This window comes from Trichosurus vulpecula, chromosome 6 (genome assembly GCF_011100635.1).
Source record: "Trichosurus vulpecula isolate mTriVul1 chromosome 6, mTriVul1.pri, whole genome shotgun sequence".
Lineage (NCBI taxonomy): Eukaryota > Metazoa > Chordata > Mammalia > Diprotodontia > Phalangeridae > Trichosurus > Trichosurus vulpecula.
The window spans coordinates 180,305,315-180,323,342 of NC_050578.1; positions in this window are offsets into that span (position 1 = coordinate 180,305,315).

Below are 18,028 nucleotides of genomic sequence, written 5' to 3' on the forward strand. Positions count from 1 at the left end.
AGAGACCAGAGCACAGGCCAGGAGAGCAGTAAATATTGCTCCTTTGCTCACACCACCTTGGAAGAACTGAAAATTTACAGGTCCCTAGAAATATCTCTGAAAACAGCTGCACAAAATCGCTGAAACTTGGGACAGTACACCATCCACACTGGAAGCAGAGACTTACAATAAGAAAGAGCTAAGAGATCAAGTAATTGGCTGGGAAAATGAGAAATCAGTGGGAAAAACTCAGACTACATAATCTTACTTTGGTGAAAAAGAAAATCAAAACATAAAACCAGAAAAGGGCAACAAAGTCAAAACTCCTACATCCAAAGTCTCCAAGAAAAATAAGAATTGGTCTCAGACCATGGAAGAGCTCAAAAAGGATTTTGAAAATCCAGTAAGAGAAGTAGAGGGAAAGTGGGGAAGAGAAATGAGTGTGACACAAGAAAATCATGAAAAATAAGTCAATAGTTTGCTAAAGGAGATCCCCCCCAAATTCCGAAGAAAATAATACCTTAAAAATAGACTAACCCAAATGTCAAAAGAGATCCAAAAAGCCAATGAGGAGAAGAATGTCTTAAAAAGCAGAATTGGCCCAATGGAAAAGGAGGTCCAAAAGCTCACGGAAGAAAATAATTCTTCAAAAATTAGAATGGAGCAAATGGAAGCTAATGACTTTGTTAGAAATCAAGAAATTATAAAACAAGACTAAAAGAATGAAAAAAAGAAGACAATGTGAAATATCTCATTGGAAAAACAACTGACCTGGAACATAGATCCAGGAGAGATAATTTAAAAATTATTGGACTACCTGAAAACCATGATCAAAAAAATGCCTTGACATCATCTTTCAAGAAATTTTAAAGGAAAACTGCCCTGATATTCTGGAAACAAAGGGGAAAATAGATATTGAAAGAATCCACGGATCATCTCCTGAAAGAGATCCCAAAAGGAAAACTCCTACGAATATTGTAGCCAAATTCCAGAGTTTCCAGGTCAAGGAGAAAATATTGCAGGCAGCCAGAAAGAAACAATTCAAGTACTGTGAAAATACAATCAGGATAACACAAGATTTAGCAGCATTAAGGGACTGAAAGACTCAGAATATGATATTCCAGAGGTCAAAGGAGCAGGGTTAAAACCAAGAATCACATACCTAGCAAAACTGAGTATAATCCCTCAGGAGAAAAAAAATAGATATTACATGAAATAGAGGACTTTGAGTATTCTTGATGAAAAGACCAGAGCTGAATAGAAAATTTGACTTGCAAACACAAGACTCAAGAGAAGCATGAAAAGATAAACTGGTAAGAAATAATAAGGGAATTATTAAAGTTGAATTATTTGCATTCCTACATGGAAAGATGATATTTGCAACTCATGAGACCTTTCTCAGTATTAGGATAGTTGGAGGGAATGTGTGTATATGTGTGTGTGTGTGTGTGTGTGTGTGTGTGTGTGTGTGTGCGCGCGTGCATGGAGAGAGAGACACACACAGAGAGACAGAGAGACAGAGACAGAGAACTAGACAGAGACACAGAGAGACAGAGACACACAGAGAGAAAGAGAAATTGCACAGGATGAGTTGAATATGAAAGGATGATATCTAAACATAAAATTAAGGGGTCAGAGAAGAATGTAATGGGAGAAGGAGAAAGGGAGAGGTAGAATAGGGTAAATTATCTCCCACAAAAGAAGTAAGAAAAAGCTTTTACAATGGAGGGGAAGCAGGGGAAGGTGAGAATGAGTGAACTTTACTCTCATTGGATTCGGTTTAAGGAGGGAATAACATACACACTCAATTGGGTATGGAAATCTGGATTGGATTGGAGGGGTGGGACAGGATGGAGGGAAGTATAGTTAGCCTTTCACAACATGACTGTTATGGAAATGTTTTGCATGAATACACATGTATAGCCTATATTGAATTACTTGACTTCTCAATGAGGGTGGTTGTGGAAGGAAAAAGGGAAAGAATGTGAAACTCAAAGTTTTAAAAACAAATGTTAAGAATTGTTTTTAAATGCAACTGGGAAATAAGACATACAGATGATGGGGTATAGAAATTTATCTTTCCCTACAGGAAAATAGAAGGGAAGGGGACAAGAGAACCAAGGTGGGGGTAATAGAAGGGAGAACAGATTGGGGGAAGTGGTAATCAGACTGTACAGCTTCTTGGGGTGTGGGATAGGAAGTGATCAGGAGAAAATTTGGAAATCAAAATCTTGTGGAAGTAAATATTGAAAATTAAAAATAAATTAATTAATAAAAAGAAAGTCATACAAAATGTGACAAATTTTTTAAATCTTAAAAAATTCAAAGAACAATTTCCATATTAAGAAAAGAATTTGTGAGCCCTTTTAATACCCAATAATGGTACTTCCTTGTAGTCAAATATGGTCACAAGTGAGAACAAGGACTTAGCTGCACTACTTTTAAAAGTTTGAAAAGTATGACAATCAATCACTTTGATGTTTTGTCTTCATGACACCAAACTACTGCTTTGATTGATCGTTATCCACTGAATAAACTCCACCAAAAATACATTTTTTTTGATTAATGTTGTTTCTAAAAAAATGTGTCTACAAATATAAAACTGGTAAATTTGGTCAACCAAGTCAATTAATGGAAAATCACACCAAATCATAAAAGGGAGGCTTTTTATATGTGAATAAAATATGTATACCTACATATATTTACAAATATACCTGTATATATGTTCATATGACCATGTGACCACTATGTAGACACAACCTGAATTGACATAGCTAGGATTATAGAGAGACCCAAGAGGCTGCTTCTAAGGATGGAAAACACGGAGGCACATAACAAAAGCCATTTTAATATTATCTTTTAAATAAAGGAACTTATTTTAATTTCAGAAAAAATTACCCTCATGGTTGTTTTATCTAGGATGTTGCTCTTGCCCTAACATTCATTTATTTGCAAATCAAGGAGAATCAATGCCACCCCAGCTCCTCCATAGCTGGTGTGTGTGGATGGGTGTATATGTATGTGTGTGTGTGTGTGTGTGATGTATGTTTGTGTTTAAAGAGTCCCTGAAATAGGTTTTAGAAACACATTTCTGAAAAAATAATTCAACAGGATCTAAAAATAAATTTTTTTAACTCCAACACTAAGTCAAATAATTTTCCAGCAACAAAGACTATGAATCTCTCTCAGGAGAATGTCAGTGAAAAGAACAGACAACCTAGCTTGGTGGCAGCTGCTAGATCTTGCTGGTTGCTTGGCTATAGAGAATCATAGCCCTAGGCTATTTGCTATAAAAGTCTTTTAACTATCCCTTGTCATGAAAGTCTTACTAGGCACTGCACCCCAAAGGATGGTGGCAGAGACCCAGAGATATCTCAGAATAGGATGAATAGGTATAGTGACAGAACTCAGCAAACATGAAAACAATGGAGACACCTAGGAACAAAACATGAAATTAATAAAATGTCTGATTCAGAGACAGAAAAGACATAGTGACTGATAGAGATTATAACATTAGCTAGATAGTAGCAAAGAACAACACAATGGCATCACTGGAAGCCCTTGATTATTTCACATCATCGAAGGTGTGATATATCCCAGTCATGAATTCACTGTGGCCACATTTCTTCCTGTGTATGTAATTCACTGGGGGCTCCTCTTTACACATATTTCATTGCCTCATAGATGCTTATGTATATGGTGTCCCATACAAAAGGTATGGTAATCTACAAGTAAATATATCCAACAAATACACAGAGAGACCTTTTTCTTAAAACTCACTCACTCTGTTGGATGCTATTTAGCCAAATTTATTTTTCTTTAAACTAAGGCAGACTTTGTCTTGAAAAAGCCAACACATTGGTTGGAGGGTGATGAGTTTTGATTTTCAATTGATGGAAACTTGAGATTCATTTTCTGAGGGTTTCTCTGTAGGGAGAGGTTACAGGTAGATGCATTCTAACCAAGCCCAAAGCCTCAGGACAACAATAACACACAAGAAATGGGGAGCCTAATTTTCAAGATTTGTTTTGAGAACAAAATTTTTTTTTCCAAACACTGGTCTTTGTGTCTTATAATTCCCTAATAGATCTAATTATTGGGGATATTGTTTTAGTTTATGACACATTTTTATTTTCCCTGTATTTAATTTACCTTAGTTCTGGTACCTTCCAACACATATATACCTAGAGCTGGGCATTATCCTAATTAGCATGGTAACATTGATGGACCTTATTGTAGAAAACAAAACAGAACAAAACAAAGTAACCAACCTTTTACATTGATTATAACTTCAGGGCAGCCCTTCTGTTAAAGTCATGGTAGATTTTATAGATCTTCTAGTACTGGATGTCATCCATAACAGAAACTAGAGCATGCATGAACTTATCCACCCAGAGGTCTATTTGGTTTTCTTTATCTAGCCTGAGGTATCCATCATATAGTGTCCTAAGATTATATAGTTATTTTTATTATATTATATATTATGTAGTTCTACATTCCTGGTATTTTTTAAATGGTATTTCATCATAGTAGCAAAAGTAGTCAGTGGGAAATAAATCACCTAATGGAGTTAACTCTCTCAAAGTACTAGGTAATATATATTTAATCCAATATACTAATGGGTAGATGTCCTAAAGGGATGAGAAGAGAAGAGAAGTAAGTTTTGTTTTTTATTACCTCCTTAATGATGGGATGATGGGTATTATTCTTAGAAGAAAATTTCATTTAAAATTTGATTCAGGCCACACGTACTCCCATAGACACCATGTTATTACCCTAGTAGAGAAACTTTAAGTCCAAGCTTCACAAGGCCAGAGAAGAAATGCCAAACCCCCAAAAAGGCAGAGACAATGGATCTTTTTTTAAAAAACAAATTTGCCTCAGGTGACTGAATCCTTCCTATCTGACCATACCATTTCGGTTTATAAATAATAACCATCCCCACTTCCAGGAGCCAAGATGGCAGAATAAGCAGTAAATCACTGTCACTCTCCCATATTCATCTCTGCACAACCATAAAATAGTGTCCCAGAACAAATCCTGGAACAGTGGAGCCAGAAGAAAGATGGAGTGGAGTAGTCTTTCAGCCAGGGAAACTTGGAATGTTGGAAAGAAAGGTACATCTCACTTGGGTAAAAGGGGAGTACATTCCAGGACAGTGAGTATCTCGGCAATGTATTAGGAAGCCTAATTTCAGAAAACCAGCAGGAGATCCTGAGCCCCAGTGTGGTGGAGTAGGCAAATGTCAACACTCCCTCACCCCCTTGTACTTTAGCATAGCCTGGGGAATTGGCAGACTCCAGCTGGGAGAACCATCACATGCTTCAGCATAGCCCTGGGCAGGCAGATATCTTCCAGTGGCCAGACCTCCATGTGCTTCAGCACAGCCCATTGAAAAACAGGCAGCCTCCAGGGGCCAGACCTCCACATGCTTCAGTGTAACCCTGGGTAAGCAGAGAAAAACCCCACCTGGCCTCAGCACACTCCAGAACCACCACTAAGATCCCAGTTTAGCACCAGATAGCTGCCAGATCCCTAGAGTCTCCAAGTGCCAGCACCTGAGGTGCCAGCTCAAAAAACTAGTTATGGGCACCTGAGCCCCAGCACAAGAAGCTTGGAATAGTGCCCCCTGTGCTTCAGCAAGAGATCTCAACTTTAAAAGCCAAGAAATAGGGAAACAAGAAGAGTAAGAAGTAAAAAAAAATGATCATTGACCACAGACAATTACTATGGAAACAGGGAAGATCAAAACACAAACTCAGAAGAGGACAAAATTGTCATTATATTTACATCTAAAACCTCAAAGGAAAATATTAATTGGTCACAAGCCCAAAAAGCCTTCTTGGAAGATTTTAAAAGTCAAATAATAAAGGTAGAAGAAAAACTGGGAAAAAAGAAAGAAGAGGTATGCAAGAGAGAGTCAACAGTTTGGAAAAGGAAGGACAAAAACCGATTGAAGAAAAAATTCCATAAAAAGTAGAATTGTTCTAATGGAAAAGGAGGTACAAAAGCTAACTGAAGAAAATAATTCCTTAAAAATTAGAATTTGGCAAGTGGAAGCTAATGATTTCATTAGAAACCAAGAATCAGTCAAACAAAATAAAAAGAATGGGAAAAATGAAGAAAATGTGAAGTACCTCATTGGAAAAAACAACTGACCTGGAAAATAAATCCAGGGGAGATAATTTAAGAAGTATTAGACTACCTGAAAGGCATGATAAAAAAAATGAACCTAGACAGCATCTTTCAAAAAGTTATCAAAGAAAACTGCCCTGATATCCTAGAACCAGAGGGTAAAATATTCATTGAAAGAATCCACCAATCACCGCCTGAAAGAGATCCTGAAATGAAAACTCCCAGGAATATTACAGCCAAATTCCAGAACTATCTGGTCAAGAAAATATTGTAAACAGCCATAAAAATAATTAAATATCATGTGCCCACAGTCAGGATTATGCAGGATTTAGTAGCTTCTACATTAAAGGATCAAAGGGCTTGAAATATGATATTCCAGAAGGAAATGGAGCTTGGAATACAAGCCAAAATCAACTCTCCAGCACATTTGAGCATAATCTTTCAGGGGAAAAGAAGGACATTCAATGAAATACAGGACTTTCAATCATTCAGGATGAAAAAAAGAGCTGCACAGAAAATTTGATCTTTAATTACAGGACTCAAGAGAAGCATAAAAAGGTAAACAGGAAGAAAAACCAAATTATTCAATAAAGTTAATCTGTTTGCATGCCTGCACAGGAAGATGTTACTTGGAACTACTGTGTACTGTACATTTATTGGGGCAGTAAGAAGGGGTATGCATACATAGTGGTGTGGGTATAAGGTGATTTTGATGTAATGATAAAAAATAATTAATGGGTGAAAAAAAGGATTGTACCAGGAGAAATGGACAGGGGAGGCAGAATAGGCTAAATTACATCACATAAAGAGGTGCAAAGACCTATTGCAGTAGAGGGAAAGAAGTGAGCGTTATTTGAATTTTACTCTCATTGGATTTGACTCAAAGAGGGAATAACATACATGTTCAGTTGCCCATAGAGACCTGTCTTACACTGTATTGAAGTAGTAGGAAAAAGGGGAAATAAAAGGCTGGGGATGGAAAGGAGGGAGGGCAGAAGTATTAAGGGAAAGGGGAAAGAAAAAGGAGGGGGGAGGATAGTAGGGAAGGGAGATTGAGGGAGGCAGTGGTCAGAACCAAAACAGGGATGAGGATGGAAAGGCTGAAAGGAGAGAGAAAAGTATAAAAAAGGAAGAATGGGATGGAGAGAAAGACATATATAGTAATCATAAGTGTGAATGTCAATGGTATAAACACTCCCATAAAATATGAGTAGATGGCAGAGAGGATTAACAACTATAGTCCTATATTAAGTTGTTTACAAGAAACCCACTTGAAGCAGAGAGATGCACATAGAATAAAGGTAAAAGGCAAAAGCACAATATATTGTGATTCAACTGAAATAAAAAAATCTCAGACAAAGCAAAAGCAAAAAGAGATTTAATTAAAAGAGATAAAGAATGAAATTACATCATGAAAAAAAGTAACATGGACAATGAAGTAACATACTAATGAAACATATATGCACCAAGTGCTATGGCATCCAAATTGTTAGAGGAGAAGTTAAGGGTGTTACAGAAAAAAAAAAATAGACAGCAAAACTGTACTAGTGGGGGACCCCAACCTCCTCCTCTCAGAACTAGATAAACCACAAAATCAACAAGAAAGAAGTTAAGGAGGTGAACAGAATCTGAGAAAAGTTAGATATGGTAGACCTCTGAAGAAAATTGAATGGGGATATAAAGCAATATACACTTTTCTCAGTGGTATATGGCACCTATACAAAAATTGACCATGGGCATACAAACCTCACAATCCAATGAAAAAAGGCAGAAGTATTAAATGCATCCTTTATAGACCATGATGCAATAAAAATTACATGTAATAAAGGGTCATAGAAAGATAGCCTAAAAATTAATTGGTAACTAAATAATCTAATCCTAAAGAATGAGTGGATCAAATAATAAATCACAGAGACAATCGATAACTTCATCCAAGAGAATGACAATAATGAGACAACATACCAAAACTAATGGGATTCAGTCAAAGCAGTTCTTAGGGGAAATTTTATATCTCTCAATGCTTAGGTAGATAAAATAGAGAAAGTGGAAATAAATAAATTGGACAGGCAACTTAAAAAGCCAAAAATCCCCAAAGAAATAGCAAATTATAAATTCTGAAAAGTCTAAGGAGAGATTAATAAAATTGAAATTAAGAATACTATTGAACTTATAAATAAAAATAAGAGCTGGTTTTATGAAAAAAAAAACAATAAATTAGATAAACATTTGGTTGATTTGATTAAAAAAAGAAAGAAGAAAACCAAATTATCAAAAATAAAAAGAGTCAATTCACCACGAATGAAAAGGAAATCAAAACAATAATTAGAAGCTATTTTGCCTAAGTGTATGCAAGGAAATCTGACAATCTAAGTCAATTAGATGAATATTTACAAAAAAATTCATATGAATTTCCCAGACTAATAGAAGAGGAAATAAAATATTTAAACAACCCCATTTCAGAAAATAAAATGAACAAACCATCAATGTACTCCATAAGAAAAATCTCCCCAGTCAAATAGAATAACAAGTGAATTCTACCAAATTTTTAAAGAAAAATTAATTCCAATACTATTGGAAACGATTTGGGAAAATAGGCCTAGAAAAAGACCTACCAAATTCTTTTTATGATACAAATATAGTACTGATTCCAAAACTGGAAAGAGCCAAAACAGAAAAAGAAAATTAAAGACCGATTTCCATAAAGAATATCAATGCAAAAATTTTAAATAAAATATTAGCAAAGAGATTACAGCATCTTATCATGAGGATGATACACTATGACATGTAGAATTTACACCAGGGATTCAGACCTGGTTCAATATTAGGAAAACTATCAGCATAATTCACCATATCAATAACAAAATTAACAGAAATCATATGATTATTTCTACAGAGGCAGAAAAAGTTTTGAACAAAATACAACACCCATTCCTATACAGTAGAGATCATAGGAATAAGTGGAATTTTTCTTAAAATGATAAGTAGCAGCTCTCTAAAATAATCAGGAGCATTATACATAATAGGGCTATGCTAGAAGCATTCCTTATAAGATCCGGGGTGAAAAAAAGATGTTCATTATCACCATTTTTATTCAATATTGCATTAGAAATGTTAGCTTTAGCAATAAGAGGGGAAAAAAAAGAAATTAAAGGAATAAGAACAGGCAATGAGGAAACAAAGCAATCACTCTTTGCAGATGATATGATGGTTTTCTTAGAGAATCAACTAAAAAACCGACTATATAATATAACCCAGAAACAAGTGATAGAGAGAGAAATTCCATTTAAAATAACTGTGGACAATATAAAATATTCGATAGTCTACCTTCCAAGACAAATCCAGGAACGAAGTCATCCTAATCATCCAGGCTCCTACTCTCTATATGATCATTGACCCCATACTCACATTAATCCCAGGTATTTAATCTATTCTCATGTGTTGTCATTTTTACCTACACAGCATCTCTCACATACATCCTCTTATTTCCATTCACATAATCACTTTTCTACAAGAGTGTTTCATTTTCTTTCATATGGACTATTAAAGGGACTTCCTGATTAGCTTTTTTTTTTAAAGTTTCTCCCATGTCCAGTCTTTCCTCCACTCAGCTATCAAAGTCATCCTTTCATGGTTATAATGATGTCACCAACCTCTCCAATTAATCTCCAATGTCTTCCTATTACATCTGAAATCCAATATTAGAGTCTTCTGTTTGCTTTAAACTTGTTCTTTTTCTGTCTCCCCAGTTTTCTTATACTTTGCTCCCCTGCACACTCTATAATCAAATTTCACTGACCTATTTGTTGTGCCTTGCACATGACACTCCATCTTTTGACTTTACTGTGGCTAACCCTGACATTTGGAGTACTCTTCCTCCATATCTATTGACTTCTGTGACTTCCTTAAATACTCAGTTCAAATCCACTTCCCGTGGAATTCCTTTCCCAGTCTATTCTTCCCCACTGCCAACAAATTACAACAGCACCTTCCCTCTGAGATTGCTTTCCATCAGTTTCCATTTGTGTCTTGTGTGTAAATAGACTTTTATATACATATTTTCACCAATAGAATTTGAACTCCTTGAGGGCAAGGATAGGGTTTTGCCTGTTTCTAGTCCTAATTCTTATCTGAGTACTTGGCATACAGGAAGCATTTAATAAATGTTTGTTTACTATTGACTATTGAAAAGTATGGCAATATTAATTGGCACATTAATATTACTGTGCTAAATTTAATACACATTTTAAAATAAATAAGTTTTATGTAATGGAGATTCATATTTCCACCAAGGCAGCTAAAGGCTGCAGCAGATAGAGCATAGGATCTGGAGTCAGGAGACCTGAGTTCACATTCCTGCCTCAAACAATTTCTGGCTGTGTAACCCTGCACTAGTCACTTAGTCTCTCTATATAAGATTTCTCATATATTAAATGTGGACAAAAATAGCACCAAACTCCCAATGTTCTTACAGAGATCACATGAAATAATATTTTTAAAACCCAAGGTGTTAAGAACAGCTGGATGGCACAGTGGATAAAGCACCAGGCCTGGAGCCAGGAAGACCTGAATTCAAATATGACCTCAGACACTTAATATTTCTGTGACCCTGGGTATGTCACTTAATGCAGTTTGCCTCAGTTTCCTCATTCACAAAATAAGCTGGAGAAGGAAATGTCAATCTGCTATAATATCTTTGCCAAGAAAGCTCCAAATGGAGTTACAAAGAATTGGACACAACTGAACAACAACAATAAGTAAATGTTAAAGTTCTATATTAATGCCAGTTATTATTAATTTTTCATATACAATCTTCTTGTTCTTTCATTTGTGGAAAGTTTGTGTTTAATTACATTTGCTAATTTATAGTTAAAATTAAAATATTTGTAAAGTGGAAAAATATAATTCTTCATGTTGGGATACAGCTTGCAGTTATTGAAAGCACTGAATGATTTCCCTAAATATAGTTGTAATGATTTCTGTTTCTCCTATTCAGTCTGGAGTCCAACTCATTGACATGTGCCTGAGATATCTATCTACCTGTCTGTCTATCTATCTATCTATCTTGTTAGATGTACTCAAGGGACTAGATAGGTTATTCTCTGGACCATAAGCATTTTTCATGCATTTCATATTCGTATGTGAACTGTTGCTCATATCTCCTTTTAATAATTGTAAATTTCATAAAGGAGGCCAATAAAGTTGGAGGGCTTAATAAAATCAACATAACTGATATAATATGATTCAGAAGGAGGAAGTCACCTGGAGGGCTCCATGACCTCTAGAAACTTTCTTCCCTTTGGAAGAACCTCCTTTGAGACAGCAGGACATAACTCTGGTGAGCATACAACCATTTTTTTTCAGTTATATTTGACAATTCTCAGCAAGTCATTAAAATGTGAAAATGGAAAGTATTGTGTGGGACTGAGGATCCTTTCATTTATTTTTATTTTTTTCTTTATTTTTTTCACATGGTTTGCAATAGCCCAAGAATTCATTACTTAATAACCAATTGATGATGACCCTTTCTGTTGGTCCCCCAGACAGCAGATTCTGTCTCCTACTAAATCTAATCTAAAAGCCCCTCTGGCATAGCAGAACTTTCCAGTGTTTGTGCACTGCTGGGATAATAATCATGAACCTATATTGGGCTACATCACCATGGTACATCTGAATAAGGATTTGTGGAGGTGGTACTACCACATACATCCCTTAAAGTAACTGTACATAATGTAGCTCCATGATGGGGGGGTCGGGGGGCTGGAGCCAAGATGGTGGCTAGAAAACAGGGACTCACTTAAGTTCTCCCCCAAATACCTCTAAATACCTGTAAAAATGGCTCTGAACAAATTCTAGAGCTACAGAACCCATGAAATAACAGAGCTAAACAAGCCTTCAGCCCAGGATGTCCTGAATGGTCACTGGGAAGGTTCTGTCACACCGTGCCGGCCCAGCATGGGCCACACCAAGACAGACCAGAATGGGAGTCAGGTGGAGCAGGCCTCAGGGCCCCGGATCACTGAGCTGCAGCAGTTATAAGACATTTCAATGCACAAATGCCAAAGACAACAGAGCAGGTTAGTGAGAAAACTGCTGGATCTGGGTGACAGAAGTGAATGGTCTGGCCCCAGCCCCAGGGATAGCAGAGGTGGTACAGCAGCAGCAGCAGCAGCAGGAAGCTCCAGTGGGGCAGCTTCCAGAGCTCCAGGGGAGGCTACTTCCAGCCCCAGGCCCACCTGGTGGGAGGAATGAAGTGGCAGATCAGAGTGGGACTGCAGGGAGCACTTTGTTGGCACAGAAGCAGGGTTCTCTCTCTCTTTGCCCTGCTTGGGTCTGGGTCGGTGGTTCTTGAGGGAGGAGCACTGGTGTGGCAGAGAGTGCAGTGACTAGCATAGACTCTGAAAACAGCAGCAGAGCAAGGCCCCTAAAGTTTGGGCAAAGTACTCTCCACTCTCAAGGAAGTCATACTCTGACAAAAACCTCAAGAGTCAAGTAGTTGGCTTGGAACATGAGTAGGCATCAAAAAAGGATTCATACTCAGACCATAAAATCTTTTTTGTGACAAAGAAGATCAAAACATACAGCCAGAAGAAGTCAGAAAGGTTAGAGAGCCTATATCAAAAGCTTGAAGAAAAATATTAATTGGTCTCAGAACATGGAAGAGCTCAACAAGGATTTGGAAAATCAAATAAGAGAAGTAGAGCAAAAACTGGGAAGACAAATGAGAGTGATGCAAGAAAATCATGAAAAACAAGTCAATGACTTGCTGAAGGAAATACTGAAGAAAAAACACCTTAAAAATAGACTAACCCAAATGGCAAAAGAGTAACAAAAAGCCAATGAGGAGAAGAATGCCTTAAAAGGCAAAATTAACCAAATGGAAAAGGGAGTCCAAAAGCTTACTGAAGAAAATACTTCCTCAAAAGTTAGAATGGATCAAATGGAAGCTAATGACTTTATGAAAAATCAAGAAATTATAAAACAGAACCAAAGGAATGAAAAAATGGAAGACAAGGTGAAATACCTCATTGAAAAAACCACCAACTTTTAGAATAGATCCAGAAGAGATAATTCAAAATTTATTGGACTACCTGAAAACCATGATCAAAAAAATGCCTAGACATAATCTTTCAAGAAATTATCAAGGAAAACTGCCCTGATATTCTGGAACCAGTGGGTAAAATAGAAATTGAAAGAATCCACCGATTACCTCTTGAAAAATATCCCAAAAAGACAATTCCTAGCAATACTGTAGTCAAATTCCAGAGTTCTCAGGTCAAGGAGAAAATATTGCAAGCAGCCAGAAAGAAACAATTCGAGTACTGTGGAAACACAATTAGTATAATACAAGATCTAGCAGCTTCTACATTAAGTGATCGAAGGGCTTGGAATATTATATTCTGGAGGTCAAAGGATCTAGGATTAAAACCAGGAATCAACTACCCAGCAAAACTAAGTATAATACTACAATGCATAATGTAGCTCCACATGCAATTGTTGGATGGTCAATCCATTGTATTAACGTATCAGTACATATATCTGGGAAAGGCATCGCAGATGGACAATGAGCTGGGCTGATAATTTTAGTAGAAGCAATAAGAGCAACAAGAATTTTCTTTATGAAATTGTGAAGTGCTTTTAAAGACCTTAAACACAAAGCTATTTTTTTTAAATAGCAATCTTCTCCCAGGGATTCTGCATGCATCTGGAGAAGATAGGCAGGAAGGAGGACGAAGGATTTACTAAGCATCTACCATGTGCCAGGCATTAAGCTAAGCACTTTAATATACATCTCATTTGATCCTCATAACAATCATCAGAAACAGGTGCTATCCCTGTTTTACAGGTAAGATCACAGAGGCTGAACTAATTTAAGCAGCTTGCTTAGAGTAACACAGCTGGCAAGTGTCTGGTGTTGGATTTGAACTCAGGTCTTCCTGACTCTGGGTCCAACACTCTATGCATTGTGTCACCAAGCTACTTCTTGGCAGCTATATAATCTGTGGGTGGACAGAAGGACAACAGAGGGATTCAAGGGAGACCAAGTAGTTGGCAGTATATTTTTTATGATAACCTATGCTGAAGCAGTAGTTTTAGGGATATCAGTGAGGAAGAAAAGAATCCCCAGAAAAGGAATTGAAGTGGCCATGTAGAAAGTCAATGAGATAACTAATAGGTCATCTGAGTAATTGGTAATCATAACCTAGGGAAAAAATATAAAAAATTCTAATTATTTGAGCAGATCTGTGACAAACATACAGAATTACACAAACAAAAAATACCTATCATGAAAAATCTGTTAGATCTCTGGAAAGTCAATTTCACTAACCAGGGCACAGTTTCCTAATCTGTAAAATGAGGAGAAAATAAGAAAATCTCCTTATTGAATATGCTTCTTCTGCGACAGTTCCCACATAGTCCTATTATGCAGAGAAATTTCTCATGGCATATGACAGAGACAAATATACTGTTATCATCACTTATATTTAGCAGAAAGTTAAAAGGCAAATTTCATGGTGGCTATTATCTTCATTTAATTTATAAATCTTCCTTAACAAGTACCATCATAAAAATGGTCTATTAAGTGCCATGTATAAATCAAGTTAACATCCTTTCTGCAGTGTAAACTTCTCATATTCTATTCATTTGATATAATGCTTCTCTGTAATGTTGATAACTATGGTTATATATAAATATTTTATGTACATATGTGTGCATCCACATTATTATTACAATTTGTCTAGGAGTGTAAGCTGTTAGGGAGCAAGGAACAAGAAATCTATAAAATCTGTATTGTTTAGCATTTAATATATTATTATATGCAATTTGATGCTTTAAATGTTTTGTGATATTATGATATGATATGTATACCTAGTGGTTTAATGTTCAAAAGCTAATGTTAGAGTCCAGTGAAGTTGGGCTACATGAAGCATACCACAATTTTTTTTTCTGATTACTGATATCAGCTGACAACAGATTTCTCATTACTAATGGTGATGATATGGGGAGAAGCAGTGACAATGTGGAAATCTGATAAAATTTAGTGACTAAGAAATTTTTTTAATGATTTTTTTTCTATCTAAGTTCAGATGGTAGAATTCTGTTGTTTTGTACATTTGCTACTGAAAAAAAAAATTCCTCATGGCTATCCTTAAGGCAAATTTGCATCCAATAGTTTAAGCAACAAATCGGAGAGATAGAGTTTTGATGCTCAACTCCCCCTCATCCCCCCCATGTCATTATTTCATTATGCCAACTTACACATCTAAAAACTAAGATTCATTTGCCTGAGGAACTGCATATTCCATTGTGTTCTCTGTTTTTTTGTTGTTTTTTTTGCACTTTGGTAATATAGCAGATATTAAGTTCCATCAGTGGGGTTACTTCCTCCACCAAGCAAGCATTTATTAAGCACTTACAATGTGTGAGGCACTGTGCTTAGTGCTGGGGATATGAAGTAAGACACCCCCCCCCCAAATTCTTTCCTTAAGCAATTCAAATTCTAATGGTGGAGAAAGCATGCAACATATGTTGTAAAAGGCTTTATGTACCAAACAAAAGACATATTTGATCCTGCAGCAATTAGAGATGTACTGGAATAGGTGGTTGCTCTTCCAATTTTTTTCCTCTTTTCCCGCAAGTACCGTGTGTAGGATCCACACAACTTGTTGATGTCCTTTTAGATTAAGCTTCCTGAGGGGAAGATTGTTTCATTTTTCCTTTTGTGTCCCCAATATCTAGCACAGTGCATACTACATTGCAGGAATGAAAGAAAATGTAGCACTCAGAATTCATTGGTTACTTCTCATTCTTGATACAGGGCTGACTTATATCCACTTCTGAACCTATGAATCAAGGCCTTGACTGTAATTTTTATGCTGCTTTTAACGTGAAAATCATTCCTGGCAACATCTTTCAGCTTCTTAGGTGACTTTTAAAGCCTCATCCATTTCTAAATCTATAATTCTATTTGTAGCCAACATAAGCATTTCCAGCATGTGTGTGTGTGTGTGCGTGTGTGTGTGCATGTGTGTGTGTGTGTGTGTGTGTGTTTTGTAATTCTAATTCTTCAAAAATGATGGTGTTCCATGATTCATAGCCATATCAATTAATGGCACAAGTGGAAATATATTGGTGTTAAAATGATGTCTATTGGTTCTAGTTCATCATTCGGGATAATTGGAGGAAGAAGGTAAAATTTTTTATGCTAAATGGAAAATATACGCAGCACAACAAATTTTTTTGTGCTTTACTTTATCGTACTTCACAGATTTGTTTTGTTTTTACAAATTTATGGTTTGTGGCAAATTTATATTGAGCAAGTCTATCAGTACCATTTTTCTGACAGCATGTGCTCACATCATATCACTGTGTCACATTTGGGTAATTCTCACAATATTTCAAACTTTTTCATTATTATTCTATCTGTGATGGTGATCTATGATCACTGTAACTTTGATGTTAATATTATAATTGTTTTGGGTAAACATGAATCTTGCAACTTCATTGATAAATGTTGTGTGTGTTCTGACTATTCCACCAACCTGCAATTTTCTCTCTCTCTCTCTCTCTCTCTCTCTCTCTCTCTCTCTCTCTCTCTCTCTCTCCTGAAGCCTCCCTATTCCTTGAGACAGAGTAATATATAGAAATTAGGCCAATTAATAACCCTACCATGGCCTCTAAATGTTCAAATGAAAGGAAGAACCAATTAATGTGGTATCTTATTTTAAAAATTACCACAGCTACCCCAACTTTCAACAACCACCAACGTGATCAGTCAGCAGCCATCAACACTGAAATTCTCCACAAACAAAATGATTATGACTCGCTAAAGGTTCAGATATAGGTTAGTATTTTTTTGCGATAAAGTATTTTTAATTAAGGTATGCCCATTCTTTTTTGATATAATACTCTTGTACACTTAATAAAGTACAGTACAGTGTAAACATAACTTTTACATGCATTAGGAAACCAGAAAATTCATGTGACTCAATTTATTATGCTACTTGCTTTATTGCTGGAACCAAATCTGCAATATCTCTGAAGTATTACTATATTTAATACTTTTAAAAAGGCATAGCCCCTTCAAAGACCCATGTGGGGTGGGTGGGAGGGAGAAGTACAGAATATGGGTGCAGGTTTGAAGTTGGGTATGGGTCTGTGTCAATTCACTATGTATCGGATGATAATTACCAACCTATAGCACTGAGAGTTACATTAGAGACAACAATAAAAACTGCCATTTAAATGGAGCTTTATACTTCAGAAGTCACTGCTTACTTTATTACCCTCTCAAGAAGCAGTCAAGCCATTCTCACTTTACCACTTCACTCCCCTCTCAACACTTTCCAAAATTCATCTCTTCATCAGCTTCCTCCCTACCTGCTCCTTCTGTTCTGTTCTGTATTTATTTTCTATAATACAGTTTAAACTCCTTGAGGGTAAGGACTCCCTTGTTCGTTTGTATTCCCAAAGTTTAGCACAGTGCCAAGAACAGGCTTAATTCTCTCTTTCTCTCCCTCTCTCTCTCTCTCTCTCTCTCTCCCGCGCGCGCGCACACACACACACACACACACACACACACACACACACACACAGAACATCCTTTTAATAGTTGTTGAATTAGGTAGTAAAAGTGTCATTATTCCTATTTTATAAAGGAGGAAATTTAGACTCAGAGAGGTCATGTTCTTGTTGAAGTCACACTGCTAGTTACTGGGATAACCCATAACACCAACCCAGGTGAGTTTAATGCTACTCTGTCCAGCTCAGTTTTCCTCACCCCTAGCACATATAATAGCTTGTGCTGAAAGTGGAACTTTGGCCTATGCTTCTGGAAGATATATCAATTCTGTTGATTTGGGGGTTTTAATTATTAATTAAAATAACCAAAGAAATGGTGGCTGCAGGAGTTCTC